Source organism: Bombina bombina, chromosome 1, assembly GCF_027579735.1.
Source record: "Bombina bombina isolate aBomBom1 chromosome 1, aBomBom1.pri, whole genome shotgun sequence".
NCBI lineage: Eukaryota > Metazoa > Chordata > Amphibia > Anura > Bombinatoridae > Bombina > Bombina bombina.
The window spans coordinates 750,843,505-750,854,564 of NC_069499.1; positions in this window are offsets into that span (position 1 = coordinate 750,843,505).

Genomic DNA, 11,060 nt, shown 5'->3' on the forward strand with positions numbered 1-11,060 from the left:
GGAGGGCCACAAACTGGTAATGTTTGTCCAGAAAGGCGAACCTTAGGAACTGATGATGATCTTTGTGGATAGGAATATGTAGATACGCATCCTTTAGATCCACGGTAGTCATAAATTGACCCTCCTGGATTGTAGGTAGAATCGTTCGAATGGTTTCCATTTTGAACGATGGTACTCTGAGAAATTTGTTTAGGATCTTTAAATCCAGAATTGGTCTGAAAGTTCCCTCTTTTTTGGGAACTACGAACAGATTTGAGTAAAATCCCATTCCTTGTTCCGCCGTTGGAACTGGGTGTATCACTCCCATCTTTAACAGGTCTTCTACACAATGTAAGAATGCCTGTCTCTTTATTTGGTTTGAGGATAAGTGAGACATGTGGAACCTTCCCCTTGGGGGTAGTTCCTTGAATTCCAGAAGATAACCCTGAGAAACTATTTCTAGTGCTCAGGGATCCTGAACATCTCTTGCCCAAGCCTGAGCAAAGAGAGAGAGTCTGCCCCCTACTAGATCCGGTCCCGGATCGGGGGCTACTCCTTCATGCTGTCTTGTTAGCAGCAGCAGGCTTCTTGGCCTGCTTACCCTTGTTCCAGCCTTGCATCGGTTTCCAGGCTGGTTTGGTTTGTGAAGCATTACCCTCTTGTTTAGAGGATGCGGAGTTGGAAGCCGGTCCGTTCCTGAAATTGCGAAAGGAACGAAAATTAGACTTATTCTTGGCTTTGAAAGGCCTATCTTGTGGAAGGGCGTTGCCCTTTCCCCCAGTGATGTCTGAGATAATCTCTTTCAATTCTGGCCCAAAGAGAGTTTTACCCTTGAAGGGGATATTGAGCAATTTTGTCTTGGAAGATACATCCGCTGACCAAGACTTTAGCCAAAGCGCTCTGCGCGCCACAATTGCAAACCCTGAATTTTTCGCCGCTAATCTAGCTATTTGCAAAGCGGCATCTAAAATAAAAGAATTAGCCAACTTGAGTGCGTGAACTCTGTCCATAACCTCCTCATATGGAGTCTCTCTACTGAGCGACTTTTCTAGTTCCTCGAACCAGAACCACGCTGCTGTAGTGACAGGAACAATGCACGAAATGGGTTGCAGGAGGTATCCTTGCTGTACAAAAATCTTTTTAAGCAAACCCTCCAATTTTTTATCCATAGGATCTTTGAAGGCACAATTATCCTCGATAGGAATAGTAGTTCGCTTGTTTAGAGTAGAAACTGCCCCCTCGACCTTAGGGACTGTCTGCCATAAGTCCTTTCTGGGGTCGACCATAGGAAATCATTTCTTAAATATAGGAGGGGGGACAAAAGGTATGCCGGGCTTCTCCCACTCCTTATTGACTATATCCGCCACCCGCTTGGGTATAGGAAAAGCGTCAGGGTGCACCGGAACCTCTAGGAACTTGTCCATCTTGCATAATTTTTCTGGAATGACCAGGTTGTCGCAATCATCCAGAGTAGATAACACCTCCTTAAGCAGTGCGTGGAGATGCTCTAATTTAAATTTAAATGTCACAACATCAGGTTCTGCCTGTTGAGAAATTTTACCTGAATCTGAAATTTCCCCATCCGACAAAACCTCCCTCATGACCCCTTCAGATTGGTGTGAGGGTATGACAGAGCAATTATCATCAGCGCCCTCCTGCTCTACAGTGTTTAAAACAGAGCAATCACGCTTTCTCTGATATGCAGGCATTTTGGATAAAATATTTGCTATGGAGTTATCCATTACTGCCGTTAATTGTTGAATAGTAATAAGCGTTGGCGCGCTAGAAGTACTAGGGGCCTCCTGCGTGGGCAAAACTGGTGTAGACACAGCAGAGATGATGTAGAACTATGTCTACTCCCTTCATCTGATTAATCATCTTGGGCAACTTTACTATCTGTGGCAGTACTGTCCTTACTTTGTTTGGACACTATGGCACAATTATCACACAATTTTGAAGGGGCAGACACATTGATCTTCATACATATAGAACATAGCTTATCTGAAGGTGCAGACATGTTAAACAGGCTTAAACTTGTCAAGAAAGTACAAAAACCGTTTTAAAACAAAACCGTTACTGTCTCTTTAAATTTCAAACAGGGCACACTTTATTACTGAATATGTGAAAAAGTATGAAGGAATTGTTCAAAATTTACCAAATTTTCACCACAGTGTCTTAAAGCATTAAAAGTATTGCACACCAAATTTCAGAGCATTAACCCTTAAAATAAAGAAACCGGAGCCGGTTACAGTTTTAACCCCTCTACAGTCCCAGCTGCAGCCTTTGCTGCGACTTTACCAAACCCAGGGGGGAATACGATACCAAATGAAGCCTTCTAGGAACTTTTCCAACCACTTTCAGATCCACACACATGCATCTGCATGTCTTGCTCTCAAAAGTAACTGCGCAGTAATGGCGCGAAAATGAGGCTCAGCCTACAACTGGGAAGGCCCTTCCTGACTGGAAAGGTGTCTAACTCAGTGCCTGACGTTAAAAAACGTTCCCCAAAGTTTGTAAGTGTGAATTTCAAAGCTAAAGATGTATAAAATGCCCAAATAAAGCAATCGATTTTGCCCATAAAAGTGTCTACCAGTTTTATAGCCCATATTAAGCCCTTTATTCTGTTTGAGACTAAGAAAATGGCTTACCGGTCCCCATGAGGGGAAATGACAGCCTTCCAGCATTACACAGTCTTGTTAGAAATATGGCTAGTCATACCTTAAGCAGAAAAGTCTGCTAACTGTTTCCCCCAACTGAAGTTACTTCATCTCAACAGTCCTATGTGGAAACAGTAACCGATTTTAGTTACTGCTGCTAAAATCATCTTCCTCTCACAAACAGAATTCTTCATCTTTTTCTGTTTCAGAGTAAATAGTACATACCAGCACTATTTTAAAATAACAAACTCTTGATAGTAGAATAAAAAAACTACAACTAAACACCACATACTCTTAACCATCTCCGTGGAGATGTTGCCTGTGCAACGGCAAAGAGAATGACTGGGGTGGGCGGAGCCTAGGAGGGACTATATGGACAGCTTTTGCTGGGCTCTTTGCCATTTCCTGTTGGGGAAGAGATATTCCCACAAGTAAGGATGACGCCGTGAACCGGACACACCAATGTTGGAGAAAAGAGATTTTGGAGTTACAGATTCTGAAATCATCTTACTTAATGTTTCATTTTCTACTTGCAGGTCCCTGAGACCCTGAACTAAGTGATCTACCCACTGAGACAGGGTATATACAACTTGTGGGAGATCTGCTGGATCCATCTTTATGGCTTAGTTAATATGTAAGGTCTCATGTGAATTAGACCTGGTATGTCTCTTTAAGGATCTCAACTGCAGATTTGCAAATAATATAAGTATTTGTATCACTTGGCACTAGATCAATATTTAACATAAGATCTGTTTTATGCGTTAAGTGAAGTTATTCAGTTCTTTATACAATTCAACAACAATCAAATATACACTTGTTGTTGCAGGAATAAAGGTAATGTAAATAAGTAACTCAATTTGTTGATGCGGTATTCATTTGAAGTAACAACAATCAATATGCACTCGTTGTTGCAGGAATAAAAGTAATGTGTGCAGTAGCAGAAACATTCATTCACTTGCAATAACACAGAACACTGAATAACCAATGAGTGGTTCAGATTAACTGACAGGCAAGATGTGGTTGTGTCTTAGCTCCGGTCACAGTTAATATAGAAAGTCCCAGGAAATAAGAAGAAAGGTAAGTATAACAAAGTCCGTTTATCACTTTCTGATGAGAGAAAAAATTATTTGAGGGTAATCACTGTATCAAATGAGATGACATTCCCAGCATGCAAGCATAGACAATATTGTGACAAGTACAACAACACAGAGTAATTGGAATCAGCAGTATAAGCAGAGGTAGTCTGTATTATCCTTGATTAAACCTTTTGCAGATAAAGTCTAAATACTTGCGATTAGTTGGTTTCTTATTAGAGGAGTAGATAACAGCTTTGTAGCAGAGGAGGTGATTCAATAAACACAGGTTGCAGGAATCCAGGAATAAACAAAGTGAACAGAGAATTCTTTGGAGCTCAGTAGCTTGCTGGATACAAACAAATTAACTAAGCACCAGAGCTTGTCTGTGTGAGCATTAAGTAGAGGATGTGGGTTGGGCTAGCAAAGGCTGAGTTTGACAGGAAGGTAAGTGAACAGGTGAAACAACACAGGCAACAGAGAGAGTCCTGACAGTCCCCTACTATGGATTGGGTAGAAGGTAGAGGGATTTTTGAAGGAAGGATAGTTATGGTTTTTCTCTTCCTCTGGATATATAGCTCCACCCTCCCTATATAATTCCTAAAGGGACAATAGATCACAATTTTCCATAAATGTTAAGCGGTCCTGTTGTATAATGTGATGTGGGCCCCTATTTTCCAATTAATTCTCACTGTTTTCCTTAAAATGTTTTCTAAGTGTGAGGTTAAGTATAAGCTTGTTCATAGCTATTAAAGTTTCAAATAGATTGAATTTAGTTACTGGTACAAAACCTAAGCCCAAACTTAACACCTTACCTCTACATCAGTCAGGGGGGTGTCACACCGCTCACCGCTCCATCTTCTTGTTGCCGTTGCCACAGACGCTGCCGGCTAGTCTCCTGTTGCCATGGCGGTTGCCATGGACGCAGCGGTTCCTCCTGGTGCACGGCGATTAAGTCATCGCCGCACACCAGGTCCTTCCGATGCCGGTTCAGGATCAGCTGTCTCCTCCTTGGCGCGAATCTGCATCTATGTAAGTACCTTAGTTACTTACATTCCTTGCCCGAGTATAGTTTATACTGTGTATTCCTGGGTGCTGTTTACGCTATTGAATACTTTCTGCTGCTGAACTCTGCTTGCCTCTGACCTCGCTCCTGTTTAACCCCTGAACTGCTGACTCTTTGGATTGCCTTACTGCTGCTGAACTCTGCTCGTCTCTGATTACTCTCTGCTTAACCCCTTGGTACTGTGAAGGATTGGATTGTCTGCCTGGTATTGACCTCTGTCTTCCACTGACCACTCTTTGCTTTTTAAGCCCTAAACTGCTGGATTGTCTTATTGTTGCTGATCTCTGCCTCTCTCTGACCACTCTGCTGTTTAAACCCTGAACTGCTGTATTGCCTCATTGTTGCTGAACTTTGCCATTCTCTGACCACTTTTCTGATTAACCCCTGAAGTGCTGTTACTGTGGATCACCTTATTGTTGCCAAACTCTGCTTGCCTGACTACTCTCCAGTTATCCCTGTAGTGCTGTGAAGGATTGCCCTCTCTACTGTGAGTACTGTTACCTCATTTACTTATCTGTTCTCTTGTTCTGGGATATTTCCTTATCCTTCCACTTAACCCCGGGATAAGAAGACTACTGGCCAAGTTTGGTCTGATAGGGAAATATTCCATGAGCATTACAGGGGGTATCTGAAAGATTAATAACTGTTTTAGTTGTACTTCCTGGTCTGTCTTGTCTGACAGACAGGATATCGTCCTGTTCCTTCTCTCCCTGTTTTTCCTTCCCCCCTTCTGGTTTTCCCTGTACCCTGTGAAAAATGAGTTCTCGAGTTGGCCATTGCAAACAAAGAATTTCAAGAATAGCAAGCGGGGGGAGGCACGGGCGAGTAGGGGGTCGGTGTTATGGTTTTTTTTTATGAGTTTTTTGTGTTTGTTTTTGTTTTTTTCTGTTTTTCTGTATTATTGTTGTTAAATGACACGAAATTTGCCAATTCAAGTACGCAAAAGTGTTTGAGCGTTATGACGGAAGTACAGATGGCACTACTGAATAATAACAGGTTATCGCAATTGTACTCTTCTTGTTTTATTATGACAATTGATATGTATGTAAACATAACATGCTGTTTTTCTGTTTTTTTATTTTTATTTTTTTTTAAAAAGTGAGATGAAAAAGGGGTTCCTTGGGCATGTCTGATTTTTTCTAACAGGTTGTGTTCTCCAAGCATATTTTATTGCACCTGCAAGTCTCGCTGTTTTATCTCATTATATGAATCATGGAGAGCTTGTCTTAAAATACACAATTCACACATATAAGCAAAACTAGATGCAAATATAAGATAAAGTGCAATGAAAATAGTGCAATCTGACTACTAATTTAAAAAAAATTGTTATCAGTTCCAGGTTCTGCCTGCTACTTTTGCTCTCCCCTGTGCAGAGAGCATCATTACTTTCTTTTTATTAAAGGGAAAGTCACTACAACAAAAACATGCTTCTAAATTACAACTCGGTGGGCTCCAGATTTGACTTCAATTGTAAACTCTCTAGGGAATAATTTAAAGCGCTCCGCTCTAGCAAGATTATCTAAGTCTCGTCAGTACTTCAAGGTCCCTCTAAGAATTTTAGAAAGGCAAATTTTAGCTTAATAGCTGTTTATATTACTATGCAGGCTTACTATGCAGGCTGGATATGCAGTAGCAACACATATATTACAACACAATAACTAAATTTATGCTTACCTGATAAATTATTTTCTTTTGGAATGATGATGGTCCACAGTCCTCCATAACATATGGGATATATCTCCTGCCACTAGGAGGAGGTCAAGAACCCAAAGACTAAAATTCCTCCCACCTCCAATCACTCTTTTAGTTTAGTTTGAGTAGAGAATAGGAAACATATAGGTAGGAAAGATAAAGCAGAGCCTGTAGACGTGTCATTAGAACTGTCACCCAAGAATTTCAACATTCCAAAAGAAAATAATTTATCAAGTAATCATTAATTTTGTTTGTTTTTCGTAAAATGATGATGGTCCACAGTCCTTCATAACATATGGAATTAATACCCAAGTAGATGGTCTATGTTACGGAAAGGTTGGGACAATTCCTATTTAGCCGACACTGCGACCTGAAGGACTTTCCTGCCAAAAGTTGCTTGCGAAGAAGCAAAAACATTAAAGAGATAAAATTTGTAAAAAAGTATGCAGTGAAGACAATGGGTAGATTTATTAAGCAGCGGATAATGCCCAAACCTGGTCCGCCTGAAACCTTAGTTAAGAAGCATCGGTCGTAAGACCACTGCTCCTTAACTTGTCTGCCACCTTTTAGCATTCACTAGAAATGCTTGTGCAATGTTAAATGCCGACAGTGTATGCTACAGCGAATCATGTCCGCCCAGCATGTGTCAGCTTTGCAAATCTGCTCCAAAGATGCAACATTTTTAAAAGCCCACAATGTTACAACTGCTTAGGAGGCAACTTATCGCCACCAAGTAAGCCTTGTGAATTACTTTTTTAAGCCAAGAAGCCAATGCTAACTTAGTAGCTTTTTATCCTTTACTCAAGTCCAACTGCTGCTAAAAGTCCAGAAAAGCAGGCGGTGCTACTGAGTCCAGCTTGTCAGTGAGAAAATGTAAATCAAAGTGAATCAAATAAGATGGATCCCAGAAAAGGTAACCCAAATAAACAAAAGGGCAGCTCTCTTCAATCACAGATTCGGTATTATACAAGCGTCAGTCTAGAAGACAAAAAAGAAGAGGTGCTTCCTTGTGTATATCAGCTATATACAAAACAGGTAAATGGCTCAATCTCAGTATACTCACAAAAGGAGTAGCACCCAGTTGTGCTAGTAGAGGCAGACTGGAGTCTCACAGCGCTCCAGCTCGCTGACACCAAAGACCTGGACACGGCACGCCTCAGGTGCAAACCAGCTACTGCTCGACATGATCCCAGGGCATGTTACCAATGATCAGGTCCGACTAATCAGCAATGTAAGGTGACTGAAGGAGATCAGGCAATGCGAAGTGAGTGGTTAAAAACAAACTTTAATAAAATTGTAAACAAACTTAAAACAATATAGCATTCATAAGTGCATCAGTGTGATATGCTACGCGTTTCTCGGCCCACTGACCATTTCATCAGGTATAAAAACCTATCACTTTGCAAACTATTTGAATCAACCTGAACCAATCGAATAATAGAAACTTCCTACAGTGTTACTAATTAGTAATTATATTGACTATGTACCCATTCAAGACTAAAGATATGATATGTTGATATCACCTCTGGTGCCTAAATTCTTATTCATAAATAGAAGCACCAACTTTCATTATAACGCATTACATATAACCAACCAATCATAGCATGTCTATCCCATTGAAATGTGGTTTGCTTTATACACATATTTTTGTAATTATGAACTATGGTATATCTTTTGCTATATCGCTGTCTATGTTTTGATAGCCACAACTATTTCTTACCATGGTTATATGTAATGCCCCAATTGTCAAAGAAAGATTTAGTGTCCCCAAGAGAAAGATTGTTTGACAGAGAAATCCAAAGCAATCTGTTACTCCTAATAATAATTTTGCCACTGAGGTAGTATAGACAAATAAAGGGGTCTCAAGTGAAGAGGGGCAAAAGGAACTGCATCTGGAGCAGCTACCATAAGAATCAATGCCTCCATGCACTGAGTTACTGATGGAAATGGAGCCCATTGTAGGGAGAGACATCTTTATTTTGTGAAGTTCTGCCAGGAACTAGATGCATAAGAATTTAGTCTATAATGACTCCTATCAATGATACCCTTATATTAGGATTCTCAGACCATGGTCTTGAATAAAAATAGAAGCTTAAACGTATGAGCAATAGTTAGTGACACGGAACATGTCCAGATACAGTGCAACTGAAATGCCTTGAATTCTGATCACCGCCAAGATTGTATCCATCACAGAGTGGCAAACTGGCAGTGTTTTGAAGATATGTAAACCCCAGGAACTGAAAGTGATCCCTGTGTATAGGGAAGTGCATATATGCACCATTGAGGTCTATAGTAGCCATAAACTGACACTTTTGGATTAAGGGTAACATTATGCGGAATGTTGTCATTATAGAAAAAGGAACCTTGACAAACATGTTTAGGGCTGTTAAATCTAAGACAGAACTGTAAGTCCCTTTGGACAATTAATAGATTTTGGTAAAACCCTTGACCCTGAGGTGACAATGGTACTGGGATTATTCCCATACCCTCCAATAAAGGCTGCTGCCTGTGCAGGATTTTTGGCAACATGTGATAGGACCACTGGTCAATAAGGAGAACTCTGCTTCAAAGAGAACAAACTCTTATGAGGCCAAGAACAAAAATAAGAGAGGGATGGGAGAGATTTTAAGCTCTAATATGGGTTATTGACCTCCTCCTAGTTGCGGATAATATATCCCATATGTTATAAAGAACTGTGGCACATCATAATTTTACAAAAGAAATGTTAAAAAAGCTCCCAAATATTGCGTAACTTGTCTCTATGCCAGCAAGTTTTTGACCTTCAGGCCTTAGGGAACAGGATCCTGTAATCCTTTAGTCTCAGTCTGCCTTCCCTGGTTTTTTTTTATTTATCACAACCCCTGAATAGCACAAAACAAAAAATAATAATATTAAGAAGAAGAACCTAAATGCAGACAATCTGTAGCTGTTACAGCCATAATTAATAAGTTTGCTCTTTTTCTGAACAATGGAAAGTATTTGAAGGCAGCTATCCTTTTAGCATTTCCAAACACTGCAAATGTGGCTATATGGCAGGTAAGTGCTTTTCATTTTTAGCACTTACGCTTTCAATTTTTTAAAGCATCTTTATTAATGTATGGACTTTTAAAGCCCCGTTTAGATTTATGGTTTATTATTAAAAAAAAAAGAAGAATGTGACAGAAAAGCAAATCTGAATTGCCAAAAGCAGTTTTCAGCAAATCCTAAAAGTCTGCATATTAATATGTTTTGCATAAATCTCTTGCACCCAACTGGTGAATCGAAAATAAGTAAGCACTAATGGCTATAATTTAAAAAAAATAGCAGGGGAGTGATGGACAATCTAGTAGAGGTATGTGAGTGCTGAGCAGGGCCTCATCCTAGGATCTTCTTCAAAATAATTTCATATTTCCTGCTTGTGCAAACTGAAGACATAGGGAGGACCAGGAGGGGTGGTAACAGCAGCATCTTGCCATGACAGTGATCTTGGAAATCTATGGTCTCTGGTGTACTTTAATTTACTTTACTTGAGGTGTGACATCATTTGAGAGAGCCCTAAAGCAAAGATTAGTTAGCAGAATTACTTTCCACAAGAAGATTGTTAGACAGCTGCTCCTACTCGATCCTCCTAAGAGTAGCATTAAGACCGTTGAACTGCGAACAACGAAGAACGGCGTCACGGGGCCTAGAAGAGAGCCCCATGTTTTAATCCTGTTAATGCTGGTGTACAGACATGTCGCAGGATCAGGCAACAATCTCACACAGTACCAACAATAAATATGAGAAACAAGATACCGCAACCGGAGGGAGTGCTGAGCTGACTTTTATGGAGATCATCATGGCGGGATGTCATCCCTCCTAGATTTACTACAACGCTCTGGGTGTGATCATATAAAAGTCCAGTGGGCTTTAAAGAGGAAAGGGAACCATGTAATTGAGCCAACATGAAGTAGCTAGAGGATATTACAAATATTTTATTCCTCAACCAGCTACTAGCACAACTCTTGCTTTTTGAAATACAAGAGATGTTTTCCTTTTGCTCTTTTCTGAGTCATAACTATGCTATGCAGGTGTGACATTCAACAATTTTCCTACACCTCCTGATATGCTAATTTGACCCATCTAACATTTTCTCTATAGAAGCCATAGGACCTGCCTAACATACAGTATAGTACTGCATATCCTCATCTGGATTATTAAAGCACTAATAGAGGGATTATTTATATTTTCTTTTTCTCTGCTGCAAAAGCTTATAAATTTATTTCCTAAACAAGAGAATTATTGCCGTTTAAATTATATTATATAAATAAGAGCAGCTATTTTTATTCCTTGAAAGATCTGGTTAATTGGATATATAACTTTCATACAGAATATATTAAATACCTTCAATATTACTAAAAAAGAGGAAAATCTACACATCTATATTATTTATTTAATCCAGAGAGGTCATTTATGCACTTTCTTCCCTTTTCTACATGGCAACAAAAAGCAAAATAGATCTTACAAAAAAATATTATCATTATCAGCAACATCAGTAAGCTAATTATTTCAGAAATAAGAGTCAGATATAAAAGACACCTCTGTAGAATCTCTCCCTACTGATAAAATGGCATC